The sequence below is a fragment of the Narcine bancroftii genome, chromosome 2 (genome assembly GCF_036971445.1).
Source record: "Narcine bancroftii isolate sNarBan1 chromosome 2, sNarBan1.hap1, whole genome shotgun sequence".
Taxonomy (NCBI): Eukaryota; Metazoa; Chordata; class Chondrichthyes; order Torpediniformes; family Narcinidae; genus Narcine; species Narcine bancroftii.
Window position 1 is genome coordinate 36,016,831 of NC_091470.1, and position 16,796 is coordinate 36,033,626.

Below are 16,796 nucleotides of genomic sequence, written 5' to 3' on the forward strand. Positions count from 1 at the left end.
TATATTTAATATGATCTTGCGGGCCAAATATAATTACATCGCGGGCGGGCCAGAGTTTGACATGTGTGATCTACAGGGAACGCCGCCATCAGAGAGCAGCAGCAATCATCAAAGACCCTCACCGCCCAGCACATGCTCTGTTCTCGCTGCTGCCATCAGGAAAGAGATATAGGTGCCACAAGAACTATCAGGTTCAGGAACAACTGCTGCCCATCCACCATCAGACTCCTCAATGACAAACTCAATCAGAGACTCATTTACAGACTCTTTCTTGTGCACTTTATTGATTTTTTTTGTTCTCTCTGTATTGCATAGTTTGTTTACATTCGTTATCTGTTTATAAATAGTTACACACCACAGCATTTGAAAAGAGCTCAAATAATTGAATACTTAATAAAATTGAGAGATCATGAACAAAATTTACAACTTTACTCATCATTACACAGCAGGTTCACTTGCATAAGAAGAACTGTCTCATATACAATCCTATCTAGTCCTCCTAATACTTGTGGAGTGGGGCATATTGACTTACTTCATGTGGGAGGAGCTACCCCTTTCACTTTGGCAACCTGCTAACTTGGAGGTAAATGAACCGTTTTGAAATACTGGTTAGGCCATTCACACTGGATCATGGACATCCGGTTCTGTGTGTCCTTTCACATTACCTACCTGGTATTGAGGGGGGGGGGGGGGGGCTAGTTTCCAGCAGTGATGTCCTGAGTGATGTTTTATATACTCACAGAAAATGAGATCTTCCACTTCTGAGCAATGGCAAATGTCAATGCGGTTCATATGATTGTCTTGAAAATGTGTGCCTCTCTCACCACCCGGGCCGATCTTATCAACATGGTTATCAACGAGATGAGGTAAACACTGTTGGAGTTGCCTTATCAAGGCTGTTTACATGCTCTCAGGGGGGGAAATGTTCCTGGAGAAATTGAGGAAAAGCAGGGAGGAGTTTGAGGAGGAAACTCAAGCTGAGCTGACCAACCGAAGACGAAGACATCTGGTTATTTTGAACGATTATATAATAGTAGAAGAATGTGGAGGACAGAATCATTTTAGAATGTCTCATAGTACTTTCAACTTTGTAATCAAGCTCCTTGAGCCAGAACTGAGGCACAGGAGCACAAATGGACGAAAGCACATAGACCCTTGGCTCAGACTTGCCATCGCTTTGTAGTGGTATGCCACCCCTTGTGAGTATCAATCCATCAGATGTACTTTTAGTATGGGTGTCTCCACTGTGAGCACAATGGTGCCCCAAGTTACTTTCACTTTGAGAGAGACCCTCATGAAATGTTTCATTGACTTGCTGAGTGAAGAAAACTTTCAGGAGACAATCGATGTGTTTGCAGAAAGGGGGAATCCAACGTGTGCTGGTGCCATCGATGTCACACCTATTCTCATCATTGCCCCACATGATGACAAAGCAGCCTACTACAATCAAAAAGGGTGGCACTCCATTGTTCTTCAAGCTGTTGTTGACCACCACTGCTGGTAAGCGTCATGCCCTGAGTTACAATTTTTTGTCTTCACCAATCAGTGTTTTCTGTTCATCAATCAAAGCATTGTGCTTTTGTGGTTCCAACTTCACAGATGTGTATGTGGGTTGGCCTGGTCGCACCCATGATGCTCGAGTCCATTTACAGAAAGGCCGAGGATGCAGGTAGGTAGCTCCTCCCACATGAAGTAAGTCAATATGCCCCACTCCACAGTGTGAAAAGGCCTGAAGTGATTTATATATGTGTATATATTTACAGGTAGGGGATGACTGGGGTGGGGGGGGAGGGGGGGGGGGTGGGATCAGGTTTGATTCTTGCATGGTTCAACAGCCACAGAAATGTCTGCACTGGCTGGTTGTGCTGTCAGAGGTTATGTGATAAACCTATACCTTCATTGCTCTGTTCCCAGGTATCCAAGATCATTAACGGAGTGGAAATCCCTGCACATTTGATTGAGGAACCCGCCTACCCACTCAGGAATTGGCTGATGAAGGGGTTTGTGCACCACCATGTGCTTGCTCAACGGAAGTGAAAATTCAGTTACCATCTGAGCTCCCCATGGATGTTTGTGGACAATGCTTTTGGACAGCTCAAAGGTCGCTGGAGATGCCTGGCCAAATGATTTTATATTAGCACCCCTTTTGTGTCTGATGTTGTTATTGCCTGTTGTGTCCTACATAACATATGTGAAATTAAAATATGTTAATCTTGCTAGAGTAGATCACTGAGGTAGCAGATCTCCCTGTGCCAGATAAGAGTTTCTTATCAGGGTACAACAGCAGAGGGCCAACAGGCTAGATGTGAGGCTATTATGTCCATTTTAAGTAAAATTTTAAGTAAATGTTTATTGCACATTTAACAAAGTTGTGCAATAGATATGTAAACGAGGTGGAACAACAAATTTGAAGTAATGAACAAAGATTTATAACACTTATAACAGTTAACAATGCGAAAAAACTATGCATGATTATCATCAAATAAAAGACTTTCAATCAACCATAAACTAAACTTCATCTTCCAATAAGAGCAGGAGTGTGGAAGTAAAAGGAGAGTTAAAAGATTTGCCTGCCTCAAATAGTGTCCTGCTCTCCTCCCCATTCGCCGGCATAGAATAGTTTGGTGCTGTGGGGGCAGGATCGTAAATGGGGTGGTCCATTGGGGTGAGAAGATGGTGGAGGGAGGACAGATAGCAGAGAGAGGAGAGAGGAGCCTGGTGGGAGGAGGTCAGAGGCTGGAGGGAGGTGAGCAGATGGTGGAAGGAGGAGGGCTGATGGTGGAGGGAGGAGGGCTGATGGTAGAGGGAGGAGGCTGGTGGCATGCATGGAGATCAGGTCCCTTATAAGGCCTGTCTGGGGCTACATCTCCTGATGAATGTCAGAGATCATCAGTGAAAATGTTGGCGTTTCTCTGGCGCTCTTGCTGGTCAGCCTCCCATTCCTGCCTCTCCACCTCTTGGTGGCAATGCACCATCCTCTCCTCCCACTCCGCTTGACTCTCCTGACACAGGCAGATGTGGTCCAGGTTGTTGTGGTCAATTTTGCAGAGCAAGCCCCTGATCTCTAAGGTGACCTCTTGCGTCTGGGTTGGTTTCCTCCTCTTCCTCCTCCCCTTGATTCCAGGAGAGCAATGGAACACATGGGGAATTAGAAAGATGGAACTTCATGGGCAAGCACTTACAAAACATTTAAGAAAAATTGGACAGATGCGCAAGCAGTTCTTACCTTGCTGTTGAGTCAGTGCCACAGAAACAGATGAGGTACTGGAGACCGTTGAAGTACTGGGGCCAGTTGACATACTGGGAGCGTTGGTCTCCTCGGTTGACCCCATATAGGCATATAATCATATAACAATTACAGGACAGAAATAGGCCAACTTGGCCCTTCTAGCCCATGCCAAACATTTTCTCCCACCTAACCCCACTGACCTACACTCAATCCTCCATTCCTTTCCCGTCCACATACATATCCAACTTCTTGAATGTTAATAAGGTTGAGGTACTAGGGGCGTTGGTCTCCTTGATTGGTCCCAAGCTGTTTGAAGGCGCTGGTGAGTCTATAGGAGTTCTTTCATTGGGCTGCATGTTCGAGATCAGGGACATAGGGTTTGCTGACTGGCTGGCATCCCAGATCTGGTAGGAGAGGTCATAGAATGGCCAGTCCAGTTGGTCCCTCCCACACCTACCATTGTGATCAACAACCCAAAGACTCTTCAGGTTATTGATCACCTGGAGCTTGTCCCCAGTTTGAGACAATTTTTCACAGAAAATCTTTACTTGCTACTCAACTCCTCACCATGCAATCACATGCATGCACGCAAGGATGGTATCATTGCATCACTAATGGGTCCCAGCATACCGGGTAGTCCATTCGCAATAGTGTGATTCCCCAGTATGCTGATTCAAAACAGATCGGCAATGATACACCCTCCCTAGGCAGTTAATTCCTGGGTTAATTTGGTTCCCCCCATACCAGATGGAGCGTTCATACTGGCAGGTAAATTCCCATTTTTAAGTGCCAGTGTGAAAGCTGGTAATGAGTCAGTGTTACTCTAACATGAACTTTCAACATTTACAAATTGTAGAAGAGTTTCATGTTTTATAGATGAGTAAGAGTCTCTTCCTTTCAAGGACAGTGAGTCTAAGTTTTATCTCATCAGAAACCAAGGAATACTAGAAGGGCAGACAGATCCACACTCATCTCCTCCTTCTAGAGCTTTCCATTCCTGATCCAATTTCTTGAAGCAGGTGGGAAAAATAATTGCTCGCTCATCAGTTTGATGATAAATCATAATCCACTTGGTTCAGTACGGATTAATCAATTACACCGTAAATTACATGAAACCCAAGCATGTTATAATTTAAGTTGGAGTTACATCCAATGCTTCATAAAAAATTAAATATTCAAATGTTTATGTAGCATAATTGGGCACTAAAAAAATACTTCTTCTCTTTGGCAGAAATTGCAAAACAATTGATCTTCTCTGTTTTTAGATCTGACTGCCAAATTGTTTTACATGGCCATCCCACACATTCTGAAATTCATTCCATGGGTCCTTGTTTCCACCCTCCCAAGTCTTCCTTTCCCTCTTCACCCCCCCCCCCCCCAACCCCTTCCCCTTCCAATCTTCTCTTCTCATCAAATTGGCTTTGATCACTCTCTTCTTCCATTTCCATTGGCACATTTCTTCTTTCATTCATCTCAATACCCTGATTTGAGTTTTCTTGCTCCAGTTTGAGTTTAAACATCTCTCTTCATCTGTGAAACCAACAATAATTTGCCTTTGTTTTTAATACCTTTCATGTCGTGAACTATCATGGGAATTAAGATGCATCAAAAATAAATAAAATTTGACACCAAGACACTCAAGAAGCAGTTAGGACAGGCTAATCAATATCTCATTTGAAGTTGATTAAGTCTTTGTTTACAAATATTACTGTGGCGCATGCATCCATTTCATTGCAATTTTCTCCAACTCCACAATGTACCAAGCTGCATTCCCACCCAACTGGTGTCTTGATTAACTTCAGATCAAGAACAGCTATGGAGAGGTAGAACCAGAACTCTTCAGCATACATGTTGACCCATGTCTGCACCAGGTCAATGACAAGCAAGACAAAAGGACTAAAAAGAAATTCACAGAAGATCCCTGAAGTACCATTCCTTAAAACAAACACCAAACTAATTTTGGCCTGTGAGCATCAGGGCACCACCTCCAAATTGCTGAGTATGTACTCAAGGATTGTTGACTTGCATGCAAGCAAGCACTGCAAATCATTATTTTTTTTAAAAATGGCCTTTAAGAAAGAAATGGTTCTCATTTCTGTATGAGGTCTCTATGGCCTAATACACAAGATTAATATAGGAGCACTGTCCTTATGATGGCAGTGAACAGATAAGCACTCACACATAATATTGCATTTTTATGGGGGCACAGCAAATGAATGACTTGCCAAACAATTTCCCTTCATACCTTATCCTTCTTGCGGTTTTCCACCAAATTATAGCAACATTAATTTCCATCAAATACCCTAAATTGAAATAAATCCTGATATTTGTTAGACTGGAATAGCCTTCATTTGGCATCAGTGAGGTCAGTGTTCAAGTTGCAGTCTGTGGGAACTGTTTTGGTGCCTCTTTGTCTGGCCCGCTGTATAACTGGAGTAAGGTTTCACACACAGCCTGAGGGCAAGCAAAACAGCTGCAGGCAAACTGCAAAGTTCCTCCAATTACACTGTGGAAATGGCGACTTTCTGGTGAAAAACTCATTATTCATAAATGCTGGGATTCTGCTGGGCACAAGCATGGCTCGTCACCAGGAACTATTGTATTCCAAGCATCCGATCATATTCACTGAAAAAGATGCTGCCACTCTTTTGTAGGGAACAATCAGCTTCTTGTGGTGCAAAAATATATATTCCTTGCAAAATTATCGAAGAGCATAAATAGAGTAACCTGCTTTAAATCTTCACACAATTCCGTTAGATTTGTTACTGAACCAGTATTAGTCCAATGATGTCTAATCATCCACTCAAGTAGGATGATCTTATGCAAACCTCTACTCACTGATCAGTTCAATAAGGAATAACTAATTAATCTGACTAGTCTTCAATTTATTTCTCTCCTTTCAGGTTCATTCAGGGGATCACTCCCAGACGCAGCCCAAGGAGTAAGTAGGTGAAGGGTTCCCAGACTTCTTGCCAGTGGCTTTTCTTTGAGGGGCCAATAAGAGAATCCATGAAAACTGCATTAAGGAAAACAAACTTATACTGATTATTTTTCTCCTTTGGAGGAGTATTTATTTTAAATTAGAATTATGTCATAATTGAAAATTAGACCATCAAAGAATTGAAATATAATTTCCAGGATCATTTGTTTCATAAACATTCTGAGAAAGTTTTCAGGCTGCCCTAGTTCCTGTGTGATCAAATGGAGACTGTTAAATCAGAAATATTGAGCACCATTTGGAGCTTATTCATGAAAAGATAGAAGCTTGCAGTAAATACAATACTTATCCCCCTCTCTTAATTGGCTAATGTTCTGCCAGGAGGTTTATCCAATTAAGTAATTTGAATTGAAATGAGCAAGAGTCGGTTTCATTTTTCAATCAAGGTGCATTTTTTCCTCCGTTTGGATCAAAAGGATAGAAATCACATTGATTTTCATTGTCAAATTTTGATTCTTCAATTATAGAACCTTCCTTATATTAATGGCATGAAAATTTTCATTATTGATTAGATTAGGAAATAGAACTCAAATGAAACATGCAAACAAATATGTGAAAATTTGAAGGCAAAAGTGTCATCTGGGTAAGTGTTATTCACATAAAGGAAAACACATTCAAGAGAGCCGAGAAACTGGTGACACAAAGAAACAAAGGGAAAGAGGATTTAGGGCAGTGGTTCTCAACCTTATTATTTCCATGCACGACCCACCTTAAGTAATCCCTGACTAACCATAGGATGTCATAGGTGCTCTGAAATTAATCAGGGATTACTTAAGTTGGTGTGTGAGTGGAGTAAAAAGGTTGAGAACCACTGAATAACTAAGAAATATTAAATTTTTCAAAAATCTTCACAATTTTAGCAATCATGCCAGCCATCAATGTTATAAATGAGGAACTCAAAGACTGCAGATATGTGATCTTGAGGGAAAACGTAGAGAGACTCTACAGATCAGGCAGCATCGGTGGAGAGGAGTGGTTAGTCAAAGTTTTGGTTTGCGTGCTTCGTTGGTGCTGCCTGACCTGCTGAGACCCTCCAGCCTCCAATTTTCCACTCAGGATTTGAGCATCTGCAGTTTTACTACTCCACTGCGAATTCTCAAGGTAGGCCTACTGTGAAGAAGTTTTACTCCAGTCTCGTTGAAAGACCATGACCAGAATGTTGACAGACAATTTCCTCCCATAATGCTGCCTGATACATTGAGTCTATCCAGCCTATTTTTGTTCAATCAATGTTAAAAATACCGTCGATATCTATGTTCAAAGAAAATCGTCAATTTCCAAACAAGTAGAAATTAATTGATTCTATTCTGTAACCCTTCACTGAACCATTGTTGGATTTCTAACAATGATCATGGTTGAGTAAGGAAGATCTCAGGCCAGGAGTTTCCATATTATGGTGGACCATACTACTGAAAACATTGGACAACATTTTTTTTTCCAAAAAGGTTTTCTTCCTGAAGAAAAATTTGCGATTATGATAGACAACTTCAAGCTGTACATGAAGATGGTTTCAGATTTGCTGTATCATATAGGAAGTTGGAGAAACATTAAGTTAGCTCTATTGAATTTAGCATGTTTTATTGTATAATGACGCTGACACGTTGCGTTAGTTCAATGGACCTAAAAATGTTTTGATGCTGATTTTCATTTTTACTCAACATCTGATGCCTCTCTCCCACAATCGTCGGCCAGCATTGATGGATTCCAGTGACCCTGATACCACTTTTCCATTGTCGCAATGTCCTGGTGCAATCTTTCACCATGTTCATCACTGATTTCACCAAGATCAGCAGGGAAGAAGTCCAAGTGCGAATGCAGAAAATGAATTTCATGATTTTGTATGCTTGAAGTAGACTTAAAATATGACAGGTAATCACAAAAATAGGCTGCATATAAAATAGGTTATATCTGATAGGAACATTTTAAGGTGATTTTCTTGATCAGTACCCTAAAATCCATAAAATACACCCAGAAGTGTTCAGGAAGCAAATTATTAATTGTTTATCGTAATGGCCCACACTAGCTCCATGACGATTTCAAATTGTTTGAATCTTTCACATTTTCCACTTCTATTCAACAGTGTTTTCACGGGCAATGTGATTAACTCAGTACAAAGATAGTAGGCAGATTCAAAATTATTTTATTGTCAAAACATGCAATATTTAGTGAAATTACCTTCTGTCTGCCGTAACGAAAAGAAAGAGTAGCCATTAGTGTTTCCCGGTGCCCCAAGAATTTGAGAGATAGGGAAGTAAAAGGGAGTACCTTCAGTGTCTGTGGATTCACCTCCAGTGCTCCCGTAGTCTCTGCTCCCTCATAGACTGCAGTTCCATATCCAAATTTCTGACACGATCAGGAAGTCTTCAGTACCTGAGGTCCTTCGGGTGCCCTTCTTGCCATCATCACCCTCTCAAAACTCTGCTCCGATGCCTGGTCGCCACAAGCCAGTCTCCAGCAACCCGCACCTCATGTGGGTCCCTCGATCATAAGTCATCCGTAACCCGCAGCCTGTGTGAGTCCCTCAGCCACTGAGCCCCTCAACGCTGGTTCGCTGCTGTTATCACCATCCTGTAGGGTTGTCTCATCTGCTTCTCTTTCTCAATAGTGGGGTGGGGGGGGGGGGTGGAAGTGTTCTCCCCATTTCTGTTTAAGTTCTCTGCTCCCAAGTTCTGCAACCCCTCACAGCTGCTGCCGAACACAGGCACCACCATCTTGGGCACAGACACCGTGGTTACATGATTTCATTTACAAAAACCATTGGTTCCTTTCACAGGCTGTTTCACACTTATTCTGAGATGCCAGCATTATGCCCCAGTCAGTTGAACCCTTCTGAACAGCATCATGTCTTCCCTCTCTTGGGTCCACACCAGTGGCAGCTCTGGCAGTTCCACCATTTTCACCTGAACTAATATTACCTTCCATCAAAAATGGAGGAAAGATTTCACTTACTCTGATGTCAAGAATGCCAAAATGTAGAAACTAAAGAGCTAGTTCTGATGGGCTTCTTGTTGAAGCAGCATAAAGACATACTTGTGATATGTCACGACAAAGAATGTTTATTAACGGGCTACTGAATATGGCATATTTGATAGATATTATGTTTTAAAAAATACATCAAAGATAAACAACTGCAAGTTGTAATTCCTGCAAGTTAATTTCCAATCAAACAACAATTCTCAGGGTACAAAGTAGGATTGTATCACAAATAAATTTGTGCAGAAACTTGCAAATCTTGATCTTCTCTGTCTGGTAAATCATCCTTTTTGGCAACTCCTCACATCTAATGAAGATGACTGCTCAGTGCCTACTTTCAACAAAATAAGTGAGTGGGATAGTGTTCTGAAATAGCAGGTCTCTAAAAGTTTGGGAGTTAATGCAGTTATCTCTTTGCTGGAGGCATTGGATGAATTAAATACAGACAGAAGACAAAATATTATTCAAGATCTCTGTTTCCATGCTTGTGACAGCAAAATTTAGCATTTTGAAATATCTAAAACAGAAAAACGTTTATTAGTGAAATTTCAGTCCACTTTTTACTACCAAAAATAGTTCTGTGATCAAATTTATATACACTAAAATCCAATCATACAAGATTTGATTTCTGATTGCAATTCTAAACAGAGCATTTTCTAACTGATTCAGACATTTCCAATCAACCCCCTGCATAAATCCATCACACCAAATGCAACATCTATATTGTTAAAGTGAGTATGACTGGCATCTTCTTTCACAAGAAAAAAATTGCTAGATCTGACACTGCTGCAACACCCATTGATGCTTCTTCTATCAATGAGAAGGGATTTAAGAGCTTGTTAATGGTGAACTTCAAAATCGATAGAATAAGATCAATATTGAAGCATAGTGTGTCTTCAATTTCTGTTGGTGTTTGTGTGCATGTGCTAATGTTATTTCTGGGTTAATTTAAACCTAACTAACTATTTGTGAATACATCTCAATAACAGGTTTAGGTTCTGTCAATTTTTCTTTATTAAAGAGCATAAAAATGAATTCTACTTTTGGTGCTTTTGGATCTATCTGAAATCAACTGTGATTTTCAAAGGATTAATAAAAGTCTAAAATTAAATATTATCTCTTAATGGTTCATTTTGAGATCATTCTTACATCCTTCTCTCACAAAATTCAATTTGAATGCAGAACCTGATCAGTGCCAGAACGGAACAGAGGAATTGATGAAGGTACGATACAAAAGTATTGTGTGGTTTCCAGTCAGGTGAATTCTGTAAAGTACAATTGGTGCAAATCACATTTGCTGTTCAGCTTTTGTCTTTCTGAAGGAACAACGAATGTCCAAAGGAAGCACTTGAGCCTGGATAAGGGAAGAGGAACTGATCTCACAGAGGAGCTTGCACTCGATTGATTCAATTGATTTGCTTTCTGCCATACTCCTTCACTCTGACACAAATTGAACAAATGGAGAGGTCCAATCAGAATAAATTCAGAGAATAATGCAATTTGGGCAGCATGTGGGAAAAGAAAGAAAAATAATCATATTTCAGATTAAATACCTTTTTATCACCATTGGGATAGAGAGAAAAATGTTAGTTTTAAGTTACGAAGAGGGGAGAGGGAAGAAAATTTGGGTGCACAGTCATTAAAGTTAAGGCTTGAATTTACAGGACTGTCTGGCTCTTCACCAAAAGCACCAATTGCATCTCAATAATTTCTTGACAACAATGCCCTTTCAGGTAAATACCGCTTTGATAACAGAACATGGATAATACAGATTGGCTTATGCCTTGCAGGCCAAGTGCTAAACCTTTACATAGAAAACTTGACTTGCAAATAACTGGATTGCTTTCTCGTTTTCATCGACAAACTATTTCCTCGTCTAAGTTAGCACAGTTGCAGTCCCAAAGGCAGCCGAGAAGCAATTCTCCTTTGCCACGCAAGAGCCTCAACATGAACCCTTGAAGCCTATTTGTTTAAAGGACCCATCAATGCCAGCTGCTCAGCTGTCCTTGTCCACCGTGTTCATAAATGTACTGCATTGGTCACTGGATAAGTAACTTGATGTTTGTTTCTCCTTAACTAAGATGGAGGGATAAAAAAAAGCCTGGAATGTTTTGCACCCTAAATAATAATTGTCTTGAGCTAAAATCTTCTGCAAATATTAGGCTGAGATTGAGATTGACTTAATGAACAACAAATTGAGATAAGCAGAGACATGCAGTTAATTGCAAAAATCTAGCACTTCCATTGTAAGATCCATATACATCTTAACTATTTGGGTTCTTGCTCTAACATGTTGAAATCCTAGAGTTCTGGTCTTCAAGTATTTCAGTCCAATAACCAGTTTAAAAAAAAATATGATAAGCCTTTAGTTTTAAAAAATAATTTTAAAATTGCTATGACAGTATCAGTGACCCAGGTTCGAATCCAGTGCTGTCTGTGAGGAATTTGCATGTTCTTCCCATGTCTGCATGGGTTTCCTCCAGGTGCTCCTGTTTCCTCTCACCATTCAAAAATGGTTAATTGGTGGATTTGAGAGGCATGTGGAAGGGCCTATTGACTTGCTGTATCTTTAAATTCAACATTAAAATATATTCATGTCTTTTGCTTTCTCTTTGCACCTATTTGTTTCTCTACATGTCTTTATTTGCTTGCTGATTTGAAATTAAATTGATTACTCTACAAATTCTAGTTTAGTGGTGGCATCTTTTCCCATCGAATCAGTGAAAGGGATTCACAGATGCTTTTTCTGTTCACACAAGTCTCTGATGCCCCACAGAGGGCAGCAGATTGTCCCACCTGCAGCAATGGAGCATGCAAAACCTCATGAAAATGAAACAGGCAAGAATACGTTCCCCTGTTATTCATATTACAAATACTGGGCTCTTTTGTTATTGTCTGAACATACAAAATGTTCTTTCTAATTGTTTGATAAATTACTAATTTTTGTTTTACCACTGTATCATATCAAGAAAATTTCATCCAGGCATTGAACAGGAAAGCATTTTCAGAAATATTTTTGATGTTACATTATATGGAAGTTCTGCTTTGCTTTTTGAAAGCAAGGGGGCAATAAATAAGAGCATTCTTCATTGTATCAATGCACCGTGGTGTATTGAAGCATTTATCTCCATTGTAGAAATGTTCCTCTTCTAATGTAATCAAGTTTTCATATTTCTATGGTTCAAAGAGATTCAGTCATCATTTTCTCCACCACTTCATTCTTCTTCTCAAGAAAATAGAATTGATGAACCATATTCCCTTCAGGGCACCTCAAGAACGCAGCCAACGTCTTAAAAGACCCCATCATCCTGGTCACAATCTCTTCTTATTGTTCCTTTCAGGCAGAAAGTACAAAAGCCTGAGGCCAAGAACCTCCAGGTTCAAAAACAGTTTTTATCCAGCAACTAATAGGCTAGAACGTTTCCACCAGCGTTGTCTCCACTCCATCCTCAACATTCATTGGAGCGACTTCATCACCAACATCGAAGTACTCGAGCTGGCAGAGTCCGCAAGCATCGAATCCATGCTGCTGAAGACCCAACTGTGCTGGGTGGGTCACGTCTCCAGAATGGAGGACCATCGCCTTCCCAAGATCGTGTTCTATGGCGAGCTCTCCACTGGCCACCGAGACAGAGGTGCACCAAAGAAGAGGTACAAGGACTGCCTAAAGAAAGCTCTTGGTGCCTGCCACATTGACCACCGCCAGTGGCCTGATATCGCCTCCAACCGTGCATTTTGGCGCCTCACAGTTCGGCGGGCAGCAACCTCCTTTGAAGAAGACCGCAGAGCCCACCTCACTGACAAAAGACAAAGGAGGAAAAACCCAACACCCAACCCCAACTAACCAATTTTCCCTTGCAACCGCTGCAACCGTGCCTGTCTGTCCCGCATCGGACTTGTCAGTCACCAACAAGCCTGCAGCAGACGTGGACATACCCCTCCATACAAGCCAAAAGAAATAGGCTCCTGACCTCCCTGTTCTATACGACTCTAACACCAACCATCAATTACCCTTGGACATCAAAAGACCCGTCTGCACTACTGAAATGTCACTTTTTTTTCTTGCATTGTGAATATTTATCAATCTAACTTTTGATATTTATTATCAATTTTTCTGCCATGCATTTGTAGTTTTGTGCATTTGTGTCTTGGTTTTGGCTGCAGCAAGTAAAAATTTCAGAACTTATGAATGTGACAAAAACTCACATTGAGTATTGAACTCTATCTCCATTTCCCACTGCCTCTGGAAAGCAGCCAACATAATAAAGGGCTCATCCCTTCAGGCAGAAGGTATACAAATTTGAAAACACACACCTTCAAATTCAAGGACATCCAGACTCTTAAGCAGACCTCTCATTAGTATAACGTGATGCCTTGTACCTTTTAACTAAATACTTTTCTCTTTAACACTATTCCCTGTACCTTTGCTTTATTGTAATACTGATTTTATACTTTCACTACATGCTGTACTATGTAGAAAGTGACTTGCCTGGAAAGCACACAAAAGAAATATTTTCATCCTATCACGGTTTAAAGGACAATAAACAATTCAATTCAATGTGAAGTTCTGAGGCCTGTCAAATGGGAAGATGCTTTCCTGGGAAATATTTAAAACACTATCTCTCTTTCCTTCAGGAAAACTCTGCTTCTATCTTTATAATTGAGATATAAGAAAATATTGCAGACATAGCTGATGACTGAGAGTGCTTCCCTCCAAGTAACCCAAACCCATGACCAGAGGCAGGTGTGAAATTTGCACCTTAACCTTTACCCAGCAGGAAAAAAAGGTTAGGAGTTTTCACATGGACTTTTTTCATTCTTTTGTCAAAAAGGAATTGCAGCAACCAAAAAACATAACTTTTGTTAGTCTTCCCTGTTTGGTGAATTGAATTCAGAGAATATTCTTGGCACATTCCGAGGGGTAATACAAATAAATGCTTGATGCCCTCTGGCCATAGACAGATGCAATGCCCACAAATATGCTCCGTGGTGCTTTGTCCTGAAAGGAGATTGCAAAGTGCTGTCTCAAATGTTACAATGAATTGGTATGTGGCTAGCAAGCAGCCTTATTTTTTGCATGACCACATAAAATGCTCTTCAAAATCTAAAAAAAGAGATTAAATCCTTGTCATAAGTACAACCACCAGTAGCTCTATGTATAGCCAATTGCTTAAGTATATTTGTCTCTTTATTTAGAAGAATTTACTACAAGCTGCTCTCGTAAACAAGATTCATAGCACCCTGTAGCCAGCTGTTAGAATCAATCACACTGTCTCTGTCTCTCTCTTTCTCCCTCTCTTTCCTCACCATCATTCAGTGTCACTAACGTTGAATACATTTTTATTGCACAAGGAAACAATTCCGACAGATTACCAAGCACACCACGTAATTTATCAAACTGATGATTTATTAGTATTCACATTTAAAACTAATTTGTTAGTTTCAAGTGATAATGATTTCCACATTGGACCCATTACTCTCAGAAATAGTAGTCTTTCTCCTGATGGGTTTGTTCCTTAAGTTTCCTATATACACTTTGGTTTACTCATATGGATCCACAAAAGCAAACTTTTTACAAGCTCTGTTGAGAAGGGATGATGTTATTGGCCAGTACTGGAGTAATATGATAGTTCAATACTTTTGTGAGTCTTCTCGAGTCAGCAGGGAAGTTTGAGCAAGGGAAATGCAAAGATTAGCATTGGAGAATTATGGCAGCAATTTTAACCAACTACTAAAAGCTGATTTTTCACTCCAGGATTATGAAAGGCCCTTCAGTTTCTACTCATTTCCTATTGGATTCCTAGAATGACACAGCACGGAAACAGGCCCTTCACTCCAACTTGTCCATGCCAACCAGGTTGCCAGAACCATTTGCTGGGTTTGGCCCATATCCTTTTAAACCATGCCTGCCTGAATGTCTTTTAAACTGTGTAATTGTACCCACCTCTACCACTTTATCTGGCAGTTCATTCCACATAGTCATCAACCACTGTGGGAAAAACTTGCCCCTCAGGTCCCTTTTAAAGCTTTCCCCTTCAAATTTCGATTCTCTTACCCTGGGAAAAATACTGAGACTGAGCACCTCATCTATGCCCCTCAGGATTTTATATATCTCTATAAATTCACATCTTCTCCTCCTCTCATCCCAACCTATCCTGTCTCTCCTTATAAAATTCCACAGTCCCAGTAACAGTCTCATGAATTTTCCTCACTCCCTCTCTTGCTTAATCCTTTCTACAGTTAGGTGATTAGATCTGCACACTTTACTTTAAATGTACCTTCACCAATGGCTTGTACAGTTGTAACATGACATCCCAACTCTTGTATGCAGTATTCTGACCAATGAAAACACCATGCCAAACATTTTCTTAAACTCCCCGTCCACCTAAGTCACTTGTCCCATTGGGTTTCTCTCCATTAACCAACATTCTCCATGGTCCTGTTCATTACTATGCAAGTCTTTCCCTGGTTTTTCTTCCCAAAATGCAACACTAGGCACTTGTCTCAGTTAAATTCCATCTGCCATTCCTTCGCTCAATTTCCTGATCAATTTATTCTAAATCCTGCTGTAATCTTAGATAACTTTGATCCCTGTCCAGTAATTTTAGATAACATTTGTCACAGTCCAAACTCCTGGGCACTTTGTTGAAGTGATGCAGAAAATACATGTCATGAAATATTTGATTGAATGGATTTGAATTGTTCATTGTAACGTGTACCTAGTGGCAGTGAAAAGCTTTGTTCTCAAAAAGTCGCCATGCTCCATTTTGGATCCAACTAAAAAATAAATTCACAAAAACTATTACAAGATAAATCATGATCGTTAACTTTAACACGACAGCTAAATCAAATTTAAATCAAAAGTTATAGGAGCTACCTGCTGGGAATCTGGCATCCAGTCATCATCCAGTCTTTATTCGTGACGCATTTCAATTATTTCCAATACAAGTACAGATGTATTTAATTCCTTTATTTTAACACATAAAACTTGTGATCATCTTCTTTAACATTTTATGAAATGTCTACAAATAATGTTCTAGGATAATAATCCATAAAATCAAAAATCTGTGTTAACGTTCTATGTAAATGTCCATTTAAACGGTCAACAAAAAATATATGAGCTTCATTCACCCCCACTCATCAGTCCAAACTCCTGGGCACTTTGTTGAAATGATGCAGAAAATACATGTCATGAAATATTTGATTGAATGGATTTGAATTGTTCATTGTAACATGTACCTAGTGGCAGTGATCATCCTGCACCTGTCCTGGCTCCCTCTCTCCCTTTTCAAATTGACCCCCCACCATCAAATCCAGTCCTCTCACTCTCTGCAACCAATGCCACTTTCCTCTCAGCACTCTCAATCTTTGTAGTTGCACAAGCTTCAGATTGAAGACTCTTTAAAAAAAGCGATGCTCTTTAAATAATAATGAACCTTCAACCATTTTGAGAAATCTGGAGGTTGAATGAAAGTTCGGGCATTCCAGTGGAGGATCAGCATACAAGGAAACCAGACCTGCAGGAAAGTTATCAAGCTTCAATCCCACTTCTCCCTCCCATACTTCCCTTGAAATTGAATTGCTGCTGGGAGCACA

General features: G+C 40.3%; 2 long non-coding RNA genes across 3 annotated transcripts in view; one reads left to right on the top strand and one right to left on the bottom strand.

Moving 5' to 3' along the window:
• The window catches only part of LOC138752299 (uncharacterized), a 49,414-nt gene that overhangs the window by 15,179 nt on the left and 17,439 nt on the right, over positions 1 to 16,796 (bottom strand). The window lies entirely within an intron of this gene.
• On the top strand, positions 712 to 2,471 carry LOC138752296 (uncharacterized). Of its 2 annotated transcripts, XR_011350496.1 has the most exons (4): positions 712 to 866; positions 1,359 to 1,500; positions 1,600 to 1,669; positions 1,915 to 2,471. It is a non-coding gene; the product is annotated as an uncharacterized lncRNA (long non-coding RNA). The 2 variants fall into 2 exon arrangements; XR_011350495.1 differs by having other exon boundaries at positions 712 to 1,500.